Raw genomic sequence first — 13,549 nt, 5'->3', positions numbered from 1 at the left:
ATGCTGGTGCTCGAAAATGTCAACTAATTTCTAGTATGTTTTAGTTTTACGAAAGGGCCCTATTCTGGGATTATTGGTAACATACTTGTGTTCCTTGTCGCATTGTTCTTTTAGGACTAGATTTCTTGGGAACAATAAAACCTGAACTTGCTTGGTTACTTGCCAATGACCAAGCATATGTATTTGTTAATCAAAGTCATATGCGTGATAGATATGTCTATTGTGATATGCTGTTACCTCACCTAGATTGCTTTAAGTTACCAAAGAATACAGAGTTTCTTGTCGTATTCTTGCTATGTTATCGCGTATGACGAATTCAAGTGATATGGATGGTGATAGTTGTTCTTGTACATAAGGTAAAATGGCTTGGTTTCTTGGCTGGTGGCTTACTTGTGCATTGTTTGTCTGCTGGAAGGAGGTACTGAACCTCAAGTGTAGGATATTTGATGTCTATCAATCACCACTCCTTGTTTATGTTGTTCGCAACCACTGTCGACTTTGCAATGCAATGAACTATCGAGGGATTAAGAGCAATATGATAAAGACATATGAAACTGTTGCATGCGATTTGTTGACCTATTTCATTTTGGCGTCCTATATGTGTGGTGTGTTGAAGTGCTGTTGACTTGATCTGATGTGTTGTTGTTGGTGCCATTGCAGATGCATGGCAGTGACGACTTTGGTGACATCAATTGTTTGGTATTGGCGCCATTGGATGATGTGCTGCTAAAGACGTCTTAATTGATTAGCCCCTTGTTATTCTTTTCTGTTTGTTTATCATCAATCCTTGCGGCTTGCTTTCCTTTGAGCAGCAAAGTAGCTCTCTCTTCATCACCCAAGGGTGTAGATTGGACAAAGGTGTAGTTTATTTATTACTAGATGAAACCCTGCACGTTGTTGCGGGATGTTTAGTTAATATTTTTGTAGAGTCCACCAAATTTGAATGAGATCATTTTGAAAATGGTGAGTAGGTTGTTATCTTGTGCACTCAAAACTAAAGTATAGCGGCTGAATGATCAACAAATTCAGTTGTTTATGAAGTCTGAATAATATTTGCGTCTATAATGATCAAATAGGAGTTTCTTCCTATGCAATTTTTGGGCCTAAATCATTTATTGCCTATCTGGGTTTGGCTCAATGGTACAACATATTAATAGATAATGAACTTGGCAATCAGCTTGTTTCTGTTGGACTCAAATAAGCTGAAAAAATGACAACATGAGAGCATCTCCAACAGAAGCGCTATATGAGCGACGCGCGGTATAAAAGTTGCTTTTAGCGCGCGCGGGTCCGATTTGGAGTCTCCAGCAGCCGCATAAAAAGCGCTCGCGCGCTATAACTAATGCAGCGCGCGCAGCATATTTAGTGCGTCCAGTCGCGTGTGCTGCAAACTCTGGACTGCTGCAGATGGGACCGCTTGGCTTGGGACCGCTGGACTCGCGCGCGCAGCATATTTTACAGCGCTTGTTGGAGCAAACGTCTTCTAGCGCCCTAAAAAAATTAAGTGCGCGCTGTAAACCCGTTTTTTGGGCGCCACACATTGGACGGCTGTTGGAGATGCTCTGAGTACCAGAAGAGAAAGTACAACTCTTTTGTGGAATTAGCATGGAAACATGACTTGAGAAGGACAAACATAATATGCAAGCTGTAAAACAAATACAACATGAAGCGATAAATTATGTGCACTTTCAGGTTACAACATGAAGTGACAATGTAGAAGAACGCACAAGTTACAGTAACACTCAGCACACAACTATCTAAAATCTTTGCATGTGGTGACTTAGACACCATCAGAGTAAAAGCAATATCATCTTAGTATATCAATGATACCCACTTTCGAATCCTACTATCTTCGTTGTAGATTGCGAATAATTTGCAAGGATCATTGTCGGAAGACATTGAACTTGGTTACAATACTCTATGGCCGTGCAAGTGCAGCTAACATTCTCAAGACATAAGATCAAAACCTCCCCTCTCCTGAAGGAACATATATATCAAGTCAAATTAAGAAGTATTTTACGAAATGCAAGAGAAAAGGAAACCTGCTTAACAAAAGTGTATAGTTTAATTTCTCTAACAGAAATAATCCAGTAATAGGGATTCAGAGTTTAGAATAGCATACCTATCTCGAAGGTAATTAATCAGGCTTAGAATTTCATTGACAGAGAATCCTTACACTATTATGTCTCACAATATTAACTTCTCCATGTTTAACCATCTACAGTGGAAAACTGGGAGGGGAATATAGATGCATCTTCAGGACATACATGATAAGCTGATCTTTGAAGTACATGGATGTTCATACTAGTAGTTGGGGCGCCACCCTTGTGGCGCCTCCTGAGGGATGCTATGGGCGGTGCCAGGTTGTGTGCGCCCCTTCTCTGCTCTTTTTAGCCAGCTTGTGTTTGGTCGGCATGTGTACACATCTCAATATATGGCATCATTTATCAATGTCAGTACGGCTCATGGGTCCAGTGCCCTTTTGCATGAATGCATATCAAACATGAATAAAGTGGCCTTCCTTTATGAAAGAGAAGTAGCCATAATGCAAAAACATATTAGCTTTGCTCAGAAGTTAGATAGTATGAACCATATCCAAGCAAGTGTTACATAAAATAATTATTCAAAACCAGTTTATGGCAAAAACAACTCAACCATAAAAAATCCTTTACATCTACTGTTAACTTGATTCAGTTTCAAATGTAATGCTGGTTCATACGAGTAGAAGTACAGTTAATTAGCTGCATCATTACCATCCGCTTAAACAAAACAAACCAGTGTATTAGAGTTTGAGAATAGCCGTGCACCGCCTCATCCCAATATACTCCCTCCGTTCCTAAATATAAGTCTTTGGAGAGATTTCACTATGGACCACATACGAAGTAAAATGAGCGAATCTACACACAAAATGCATCTATATACATCCGTATGTGGTCCATAGTGAAATACCTACAAAGACTTATATTTAGGAACGGAGGGAGTAGGTAATATATGTTACATCTTTTGTGAACTTGATTCGGTTTCAAAGGTAATGCTGGTCCATGCAAGTAGAAGTACAGTTAATTAGCTGCATCATCTCATGGTGTCTCAGAGACAAACCGCATTATATATGGCAAGTAGGACGGGGAAAGATCAGGTAGTGGAAGATACGTATGTAAATAAATCAGAGGAGACCCTAACTTTAAATCCTAATTGAATGGCAACACACATGCCCACACAGACGTCTTTTCCATGAACAGAAAATGAAAAACAAAATCAGTTATATTACTAAAGAGTGGCAAAGGACAATCATCTACATTTAAGCCTTGCTTATTAGCCAATTTAAGAATCAGCCTCCTATAAGGCTATAAGTACCAATGAGGTAGGAAAAGTGCAATATCTACCTTTTTATAAAACTAGAGAAGCAGTGGACCAGCGACTGGAGATGAAGAGGAGCAGTCCAAATTTCATGTTGCAGAACAAAGTGCAGACTGAGACTGCAGACATTTATTCAACATGGAATCAATAATGCGCTGGATTTGAGGCCACAAAGGAAAACCCGAAATAAACATGAAACAAAGACACAAGGAACCACATATAAATGTGGACTCTGGGCATGAAACGAACACACAAAATTGGCCAGTCGCATGAGAGGAAATACAAGGACATTTTCCTGTAACAACTCCTATTTGGCTCACCTCACTATGGCTGGATTCTTGACAGCAGCGCACATTCTTTTTTGGCTTTATCAGTTCATAAGCAGACAAATTTTTTTTGACCAAGCAATGATGGTCGACGAACATTCACTTGGAATAATGAACTGATACATGTTAGTAATTTTATTTATATATTGACACCTGGTTAGTATCCATGGTTCGTTAAACTGTCAGTTGCTATACTGAAACCAAACCATATCATATTTGCTTGGTTTTTTAGGCAGGATATTGTTCACTCTCTAAGCACCCTAAATAAATGGCATAGGTATATAACATTAACATAAGCTAGTTGACTGCTTGTGAGTTCTGATGCTACCTCCACTAACAAATGCGATACAAAATTATGCTTTCCTACATTTAATAAAGATATGGCAAACGTAAGTATACCTCCAGTCCTCCACACACCCTTGGTTCTGGGTGAAAACCCAGCCATGCAGGATCTCCCAGCAGCAAGAGCAGAACTGCAGCTGTGAAAAAGGGCGCTGCCCAGTCCTCCCCTAGGCAATAGTAGCTACAGGCTCAAGTTTGACACAATTAAAGAAGAAACAGGTAGGAGGAGCGAGCTGTGGTGAGCTAGTTGTGCCTGCTTGAGCCAGCCCCTCCTCTTGGAGAGGACGATGATCTGGTCATTGAGCTTCTTCGAGGCGCCCTCCTTGAAGCAAATCTCGACGATCAGCGGACTACCTGCTACCGGCCAGGTGTCACTACTTATCGCGCTAAGGAGCGACTCGATCGCCGTGTCGAGGCAGCTGCCCTCCTGCATCCACAAACCAAATCTCTCTTTTATATCAGTAATACCAATAGACATCAGGTCCTGTTTCAAGGGGTTACAGGTTTACGACATGTCGATATTCAAGATACAGAGATACATAGTTACGCGACACTTTAGAAGTTGACAGACGTTACATCAAGGATCATAGCGCAAGTGCTGGCATTTCACAGAACAGAGAAGGCCACACACTGCAATACTGCACATGAATAGCCAGCCAGGCACGCAGTGATACCTCAGTAATGGTATTTGGTGGAGTAATCCTTGGGAGTAATCACCAGAGCTCAGGCAAATACACAAATCCTTGGGAGTAACCCTTGAGATGGTAAGGTGGATCTAAAGATTACACAAATCCTAAACAAGACGGTGCCTTGATTTTAGCTCTCGACCATCAACTACTACACCACCTGACCGTGTTGCTTGTTTTAGATGGGAGAGAATGTGTGGAGCTTAGGAGTCAACAATCCTTCATCAACCAGATACCGCGTCTCCAAATCCCCAACCAGTAAGGAATAATTTTACACTAAGGGTGCCAAGAATATGACTAAAATGATTTCCAGTTCACTTGTGTGCTGCTCTAATATATGATGTTATTCTGTTGTTAAGTTCAGAAACATAGGGATATATAGCAAAAACAGGGGAGGTTCAGATTAAGTTAAATCTGTTGGGTCAATGACCTTTTAATGATATTCTTCTCAAATTACATGCTTGACTGCTTGAGTAGATAACAAAGAAACTCCATAATTTAAGAGTCATCGCAAGCAGGAGATATATGAGATTAGTGTCAGGTTCTAATTAGAAAGAAGAGAAGGTTAGAGACCTTAATAATCATATAAGAATCAGGGGCATAGAGGAAACAATTTTTTTAACATACATATGCAGGATCAAGGAAATGGTATGTGTTAATATCAACATCGCTTTGCTTTATTTATAAAGCGGGGCGAAAGCCTTTTTCGGTAAATAATATCAACATCGCATAGCTTAAGGAAGTAAGTGTAAGACTCGAACCATGGATCATGTCATGCAATAGCAAACCTCAAGCCATCATATATGATAAAGAAGGATTTCCTGTACGAGTGCATGATTGATACAGAAGCACACCACTGTAGGTGATTTTTATCAACCATGAACACTGCCTGCTATCATCTAAACCTATGTGTTCATTCAACAAGTGGACATGCATCCCATCTCTGAATGTACTGTAACCTGTCCTGAAACTTAATTCTTGTGTGGTGTTGCCCTTTTTGTAACCGTCTTGTTGCATGCTTGTCTTGGTTCATGATATTGCTAGGAGGGGCAGGGAGACATGTACATCAGGCATTTGTGAAATTAATTACTACACTTAGGATCCAAATTTGGACTACACTGCAATATATCCAGAAAGCACATTTACCTTAGCACCACAAATTAGATTAAACTTGATGAATTATTTTAGAGAAGCATATGTACTTTATTTGCCTATATTCAAGTTTAAGCAGAAGAATTAAGTTTCAACATCTAAGGAAATATATGTACTTTAGTTGCACTTAGGTAGGGCAGCTACGGTAGAGGAATATTTAACCACCATGCAACAACATCAACACGGTAAAATAAACGAAGATCTAAAGGAGCAGAAAACTACGGAAAAACTATAAACTTATACTAACCCGTGTCACTCGGTTGAGTTTGCAATCAAACAAGACATCACTTTGTTGTTTGGTCTCAGTCAGTCCTCGGCATCTAGAATGTCTCCAACCTGAATAAAGAACAGGCATATCATCATCAACCATGAACACCACATGAGTAAGTAAGAATATTAATGATTAAGCTGCACTAGTAGAAAACAGGGCTAACGTTCGGGTCTGGCCAGCCCATTAGTCCCGGTTCTTCAAGAACCGGGACCCATGGGGGGTATTAGACCCGGTTCATGAGCCCAGGGGGCCGGCCGGGGCCTCGTGGGCATTTTTCCCGGTTCATATGGAACCATTTGTCCCGGTTCAAGCCATAAACCGGGACCAATGGTCCTCGCTCCTGGCCCACAACCATTGGTCCCGGTTCGTGGCTTGAACCGGGACAGAGGGGGGGGCTTTAGTCTCGGTTAATGCCACGAACCGGGACAAATAACTTGCCAATATATACCCACCGCCGTGGTAGAGCACTCCACAATGCTCTGTTTTTTCAAGCCGGCGAGGGGAGGGCATTTGGGTGCTCTAGTTCACCTCCTATGCACATGAGGTGTTCGATGAAATGCCCGAGCCACACTAGTTAAGCTTTCTCCTCTCAAAACTCGATCTGCGAGCTCCATTTTCAACGAGATTTGTCTAGATTTAGCGGTCCATCACGCCCCGTCCCCACCCCGTTTTCACCGCCGTCAATCACCCGCGCCGATCTCGTCGCCGGCACCACTGTGGTGAGCCTCTTGTTCTTATCTTCTTTCTGAAAGAAAAAAATTCTGACTTCAGATAGATACTTGTCTAATTTTCTTACTTTTATTATTCCTTGTTATTATATAGTGCGATGGTTTTGGTATCCGCCCCCGTCGGCCCTCGTCCTGTCTATGATTCAGATGTGGTATATATTATCTTTTCATAACTATTTGATTCATTTATTGTTTATGACAATTATGCAGACCAATGTGACATAGATTTTATTTATCTAGGAGGTTGTTGAACCGGAAATTCCAACCGACCCTATTGTTGAGAGGTTAAATTTAGTTGAAGAAGAAAACAATTACTTGAAGGAAAAAATAAGAAAAATTGAGGAGGAGAAGATGATATTGGAGTTGCATGTTGCGGATGTCGTCGATGATCACAAGATCAAGATGGATGCAATGCGGTTGAAGATTAAAAATATTAGAAAATATGCCATTCATACCGAGGCTTGGTATCATTATGTAGTTGGATCAGTTGTTACCTTGGTTGTGATTAAGATCGCATTTGTTGTTGCATTGAAATGTTTTACATAATTTCAATGTATGGTTTAATTAGATGCTCTGGAGAGCTATATGTTGTTCAATGAGAACTATGTATGTACTTTGTTCAATGAGAACTATGTATGTACTTTGGTTTTAATGCTCTAGAGAACTATGTATGTACTTTGGTTTCAGAGTTCATTTCAAATGCTTTTCAACTTCATGGTCTTATAGCTCAAAATAATCAGTAAATGCATGAAAAAATAACTAATGTAGTCAGAAAGGGTTGTAAATTGATGATGTGGCTTTAAATGGTGCATTTTGAACACAGAAAAACAATGGAGTTCAAATAAGTTAAAAAAATGAAATCCCTTTGTAACAGACAAGTTTCCGTATGAAACCCTGATACTTCGAAAGAGATTGTCCGTTTTGTACACAAAATGCATCCAGTTTTTACCGTAACCCTCTCTACTTTCTTGCACATGCTATGTGGGTGAAATGATGATACCATGCCAACTTGGAACCTTTTCAGAGTTCATTTCAAATGCTTTTCAATTTCAAAGTCTTATAACTCAAAATAATTAGTAAATGCATGAAAAATAACAAATGAAGTCGGGAAGGGTTGTAAATTGATGATGTGGCTTTGAATGGTGCATTTTGAACACATAAAAACAACGGAGTTCAAATAAGTTTTGAAAAAATGAAATCCCTTTGTAACAGACGAGTTTCCGTATTAAACCCCGATACTTCGAAAGAGATTGTCCGTTTTGTACACGAAGTGCATCCAGTTTTTGCCGTAACCCTTTCTACTTTCTCGCACATGCTATGTGGGTGAAATGATGATACCATGCCAACTTGGAACCTTTTCAGAGTTTATTTCAAATGCTTTTCAATTTCATGGTCTTATAGCTCAAAATAATCAGTAAATGCATGGGAAATAATAAATGAAGTTGGAAAGGGTTGTAAATTGATGATGTGGCTTTGAATGGTGCATTTTGAACACAGAAAAACTATGGATTTCAAATAAGTTCAAAAAAAAATGAAATCCCTTTGTTACATACGAGTTTCCGTATGAAACCCTGATACTTCGAAGGAGATTGTCTGTTTTGTACACGAAGTGCATCCAGTTTTTGCCGTAAGCCTCTGTATTTTCTTGCACATGCTATGTGGGTGAAATGATGATACCATGCCAACTTGGAACCTTTTCAGAGTTCATTTCAAATGCTTTTCAATTTCATGGTCTTATAGCTCAAAATAATCAGTAAATGCATGAAAAATAACAAACGAAGTCAGAAACAAAATAAAATAAAATAAATAAGTAATTTGAAACAAAATAATATAAACTTTAATAAAATAGATAAATAGAAACAAAAAAAAAATAAAAAAAAAAGTTTAATAACATAAATAAAATTTATGAAACTAAAATTATCAAAGTATTTTCTGTTCAAAACATTATAAGCAACCTCTAGTATTATTGAAACTAAAATTATATAAAATTGATGCAACTAAAATTATCAAAGTATTTTCTGTTCAAAATCATTAAAAGCAAAAAGAATTTTCATGAAGAACTTTTTTTGTTAGAAACTTTAATAGCAAAAAGAATTATCATAAAATAAAATTAATAATTAATTACGAACAAAATAAAATAAAATAAATAAGTATCTTGTTGTAAGTAGAAACAAAACAAAATAAATAATAGCAAAAAGAGAACAAAAAAACTGGAAAAAAAATTTGCCACCAAATGGGCCACCACGGCCTGAATACGACTAGAAACCCATCCATGGGTCAGGATTCACGTCCGCAGTAGGCCCAGAAGGCCCAACAAGCATAGAAGTAGCAAGTAGGCCCGTAAGACTGTAGTGGAAAGGAGATCGAGAGGGGTGCGGCAGTGGGGCTTATAAACCACTGCGCGCCCCTCTCAACTAGCGAGGTGGGACTAAACTTTGGTCGTGACGCGGGCAGCACAGGGGCCTTTGGTCCCGATTGGTGGCACCAACCAGGACTAAAGGGGGGCATTGGTACCAATGCCCACCCTTTAGTTTCGGTTGGTGCCATCAACCGGGACCAAAGCCCTCTACTTCCCGCCCTTTGGGCTGCTCAAAAGAGACCTTTGGTCCCGGTTGGTGACACCAACCGGGACTAAAGGGGTGCATTAGTCCCGGTTGGTGCCACCAACCGGGACTAAAGGCTTTTTTATATAAGGAGCACTTAGCAGTTTCGACCAAATCCCCCACTTCTCCCCCGACGCTCCCTGCTCCTCCTCGTCACTGTCGCTGCCCGACGCCCCTACTCCACCTTGCCGTCGCCGCTGCTTCACCTTGCCGTCGCTGCTACCACCGACACCGTCAGGCTGCTTCGCCGTCGCCGCCGCCACCGACGCCGCCCACTGTGAGCACAGCCTGCTCCCGCGCCCCTCCCGTCCCGCGCCCCTGCGCCCCTGTCCTGCGCGGCCGCCGCGTCGCCGCCCCTGCCCTGCGCGGCCGCCGCACGCCGCCCTGCCCTACGCGGCCGCCGCGCCGCTGCCCCTGCCCTGCGCTAGCGCCACGCGCCGCCCCGCCGCCCCTGCCCTGCATTTTTCATAGCATTTTTTGTATTTTTTTGTGTATATGTGTTTGTATGTGTATATATGTGTGTACATGTTCATAGTATTTTTTTTCATAAATGTATTTTTTTTGTCAATTTATGTATATGTTCATATATATAGATTATTTTAGTTTAGTTTAGTATTAAGATTAGGAAAATTTCAGATGTGTAATTATATTTATTCATAAAAATATGTTCATATATATAATTATTTATATGTGTAGTTAATTTATATGATTAGGAAAATGTAGAGTGAAAACGAAAACAAACATATAAGAAAAAACGAAGGAAAAAATGAAGAAGGAAAAGAAAACCGTCCGGCTCGGCCACCACCGCATTTTCATAAAGTGTTTCCACCGCATTTACATGAGGGGGGACATCGGAAAAAAATAAGAAGAGGAAGAAGAAGAAGAAAAAAGAGGAGAAGAAGAAGGAATAGAGGAGTGGAAGAATTTTTTCTTCTACTCCTCTATTCCTTCTTCTTCTCCTCTTTTTTTCTTCTTCTTTCGACCAGAACTCTCGAGGACACCCAAAACCTAGAAAAAAACGATGTTTGTCTCCTACCCCCTCCCGCCGCGCCCCTACCCGATAAACTCTCTCGAGGCCACCCAAATTTACCAAGTTAAAAGAGCATTGTCGTCGAGGCCACCCCAAACCCTTGAAGCGTTGTGTCGAGGCCACCCCAAACCCTTGAAGCATTGTCGAGGCCACCCCAAACCCTAGAGAAGCAGCGTCGAGGCCACTAATATGATTCCTTATTATGATTAGCTAGCTAGTTCTACGTTTGCCACTAATATATATCCATCTGTCATGTTTGAATAATAATTGACATGTTGTAAATATTTGTAGAAACTATGGAGCACCCCCGAGATGAAGCAACATAAGCGATGTCGGGGGACATAATCGCACAAGGAAGTGATTGTTGGGTTTCGTAGTAATTTCAAAAATTTTCCTACGCGCACACAGGATCATGTGATGCATAGCAACGAGAGGAGAGTGTTGTCTATGTACCCAACGCAGACCGACTGCGGAAGCGATGACACGACGTAGAGGAAGTAGTCGTACGTCTTCACGATCCAACCGATCAAGCACCGAAACTACGGCACCTCCGAGTTCGAACACACGTTCAGCTCGATGACGATCCCCGGACTCCGATCCAGCAAAGTGTCGGGGAAGAGTTCCGTCAGCACGACGGCGTGGTGACGATCTTGATGAACTACAGCAGCAGGGCTTCGCCTAAACTCCGCTATAGTATTATCGAGGAATATGGTGGCAGGGGGCACCGCACACGGCTAAGGAATCGATCACGTGGATCAACTTGTGTCAACTTGTGTGTTTAGAGGTGCCCCTGCCTCAGTATATAAAGGAGCCAAGGGGGGAGGGTGCGCCGGCCAGGAGGAGGAGGCGCAGGAGGAGTCCTACTCCTACCGGGAGTAGGACTCCCCTCCAATCCTATTCCAACTAGGATTCCCAAGGGGGAAAGAGGGAGAGGGGTGGCCGGCCACCTCTCCTAGTCCTAATAGGACTAGGGTAAGGGGGGAGGCGCGCAGCCCCCTTGGGCTGCCCCTTTCTCCTTTCCACTAAGGCCCATGAAGGCCCATGTGGTTCCCGGGGGGTTCCGGTAACCTCCCGGTAACCCGGTAAAATCCCGATTTCACCCGGAACACTTCCGATGTCCAAACATAGGCTTCCAATATATCAATCTTTATGTCTCGACCATTTCGAGACTCCTCGTCATGTCCGTGATCACATCCGGGACTCCGAACAACCTTCGGTACATCAAAATGCATAAACTCATAATATAACTGTCATCGTAACCTTAAGCGTGCGGACCCTACGGGTTCGAGAACAATGTAGACATGACCGAGACATGTCTTTGGTCAATAACCAATAGCGGGACCTGGATGCCCATATTGGCTCCTACATATTCTACGAAGATCTTTATCGGTCAGACCGCATAACAACATACGTTGTTCCCTTTGTCATCGGTATGTTACTTGCCCGAGATTCGATCGTCGGTATCCAATACCTAGTTCAATCTCGTTACCGGCAAGTCTCTTTACTCGTTCCGTAATACATCATCTCACAACTAACATATTAGTTGTAATGCTTGCAAGGCTTATGTGATGTGTATTACCGAGAGGGCCCAGAGATACCTCTCCGACAATCGGAGTGACAAATCCTAATCTCGAAATACGCCAACCCAACATCGACCATTGGAGACACCTGTAGTACTCCTTTATAATCACCCAGTTGCGTTGTGACGTTTGGTAGTACCCAAAGTGTTCCTCCGGTAAACGGGAGTTGCATAATCTCATAGTCATAGGAACATGTATAAGTCATGAAGAAAGCAATAGCAACATACTAAACGATCGGGTGCTAAGCTAATGGAATGGGTCATGTCAATCAGATCATTCTACTAATGATGTGACCTCGTTAATCAAATAACAACTCATTGTTCATGGTTAGGAAACATAACCATCTTTGATTAACGAGCTAGTCTAGTAGAGGCATACTAGTGACACTTTGTTTGTCTATGTATTCACACATGTATTATGTTTCCGGTAAATACAATTCTAGCATGAATAATAAACATTTATCATGATTATAAGGAAATAAATAATAACTTTATTATTGCCTCTAGGGCATATTTCCTTCAGTCTCCCACTTGCACTAGAGTCAATAATCTAGATTACACTGTAATGATTCTAACACCCATGGAGCCTTGGTGCTGATCATGTTTTGCTCGTGGAAGAGGCTTAGTCAACGGGTCTGCAACATTCAGATCCGTATGTATCTTGCAAATCTCTATGTCTCCCACCTGGACTAGATCCCGGATGGAGTTGAAGCGTCTCTTGATGTGTTTAGTCCTTTTGTGAAATCTGGATTCCTTTGCCAAGGCAATTGCACCAGTATTGTCACAAAAGATTTTCATTGGACCCGATGCACTAGGTATGACACCTAGATCGGATATGAACTCCTTCATCCAGACTCCTTCATTTGCTGCTTCCGAAGCAGCTATGTATTCCGCTTCACATGTAGATCCCGCTACGACGCTTTTTTTAGAACTGCACCAACTGACAGCTCCACCGTTTAATGTAAACACGTATCCGGTTTGCGATTTAGAATCGTCCGGATCAGTGTCAAAGCTTGCATCAACGTAACCTTTTACGATGAGCTCTTTGTCACTTCCATATACGAGAAACATATCCTTAGTCCTTTTCAGGTATTTCAGGATGTTCTTGACCGCTGTCCAGTGATCCATTCCTGGATTACTTTGGTACCTCCCTGCTAAACTTATAGCAAGGCACACATCAGGTCTGGTACACAGCATTGCATACATGATAGAGCCTATGGCTGATGCATAGGGAACATCTTTCATATTCTCTCTATCTTCTGCAGTGGTCGGGCATTGAGTCTTACTCAATTTCACACCTTGTAACACAGGCAAGAACCCTTTCTTTGCTTGATCCATTTTGAACTTCTTCAAAATTTTGTCAAGGTATGTGCTTTGTGAAAGTCTAATTAAGCGTCTTGATCTATCTCTATAGATCTTAATGCCTAATATGTAAGCAGCTTCACCGAGGTCTTTCATTGAAAAACTTTTATTCA

General features: G+C 41.5%; 1 protein-coding gene across 2 annotated transcripts in view; it reads left to right on the top strand.

Moving 5' to 3' along the window:
• The window catches only part of LOC119362226 (transmembrane protein 234 homolog), a 4,841-nt gene extending 3,801 nt beyond the window's left edge, over positions 1 to 1,040 (top strand). For both annotated transcript variants that reach the window (XM_037627426.1, XM_037627425.1), the window contains one exon: positions 661 to 1,040. The gene's annotated coding sequence lies outside the window, so the exon portion shown is untranslated. The remainder of the gene's footprint in view (positions 1 to 660) is intronic.
• The last annotated feature ends 12,509 nt before the right edge of the window (positions 1,041 to 13,549 follow it).

Source organism: Triticum dicoccoides, chromosome 2B (assembly GCF_002162155.2).
Source record: "Triticum dicoccoides isolate Atlit2015 ecotype Zavitan chromosome 2B, WEW_v2.0, whole genome shotgun sequence".
In the NCBI taxonomy this organism is placed as follows: Eukaryota; Viridiplantae; Streptophyta; class Magnoliopsida; order Poales; family Poaceae; genus Triticum; species Triticum dicoccoides.
This window is presented reverse-complemented; position numbering and strand designations above follow the sequence as displayed.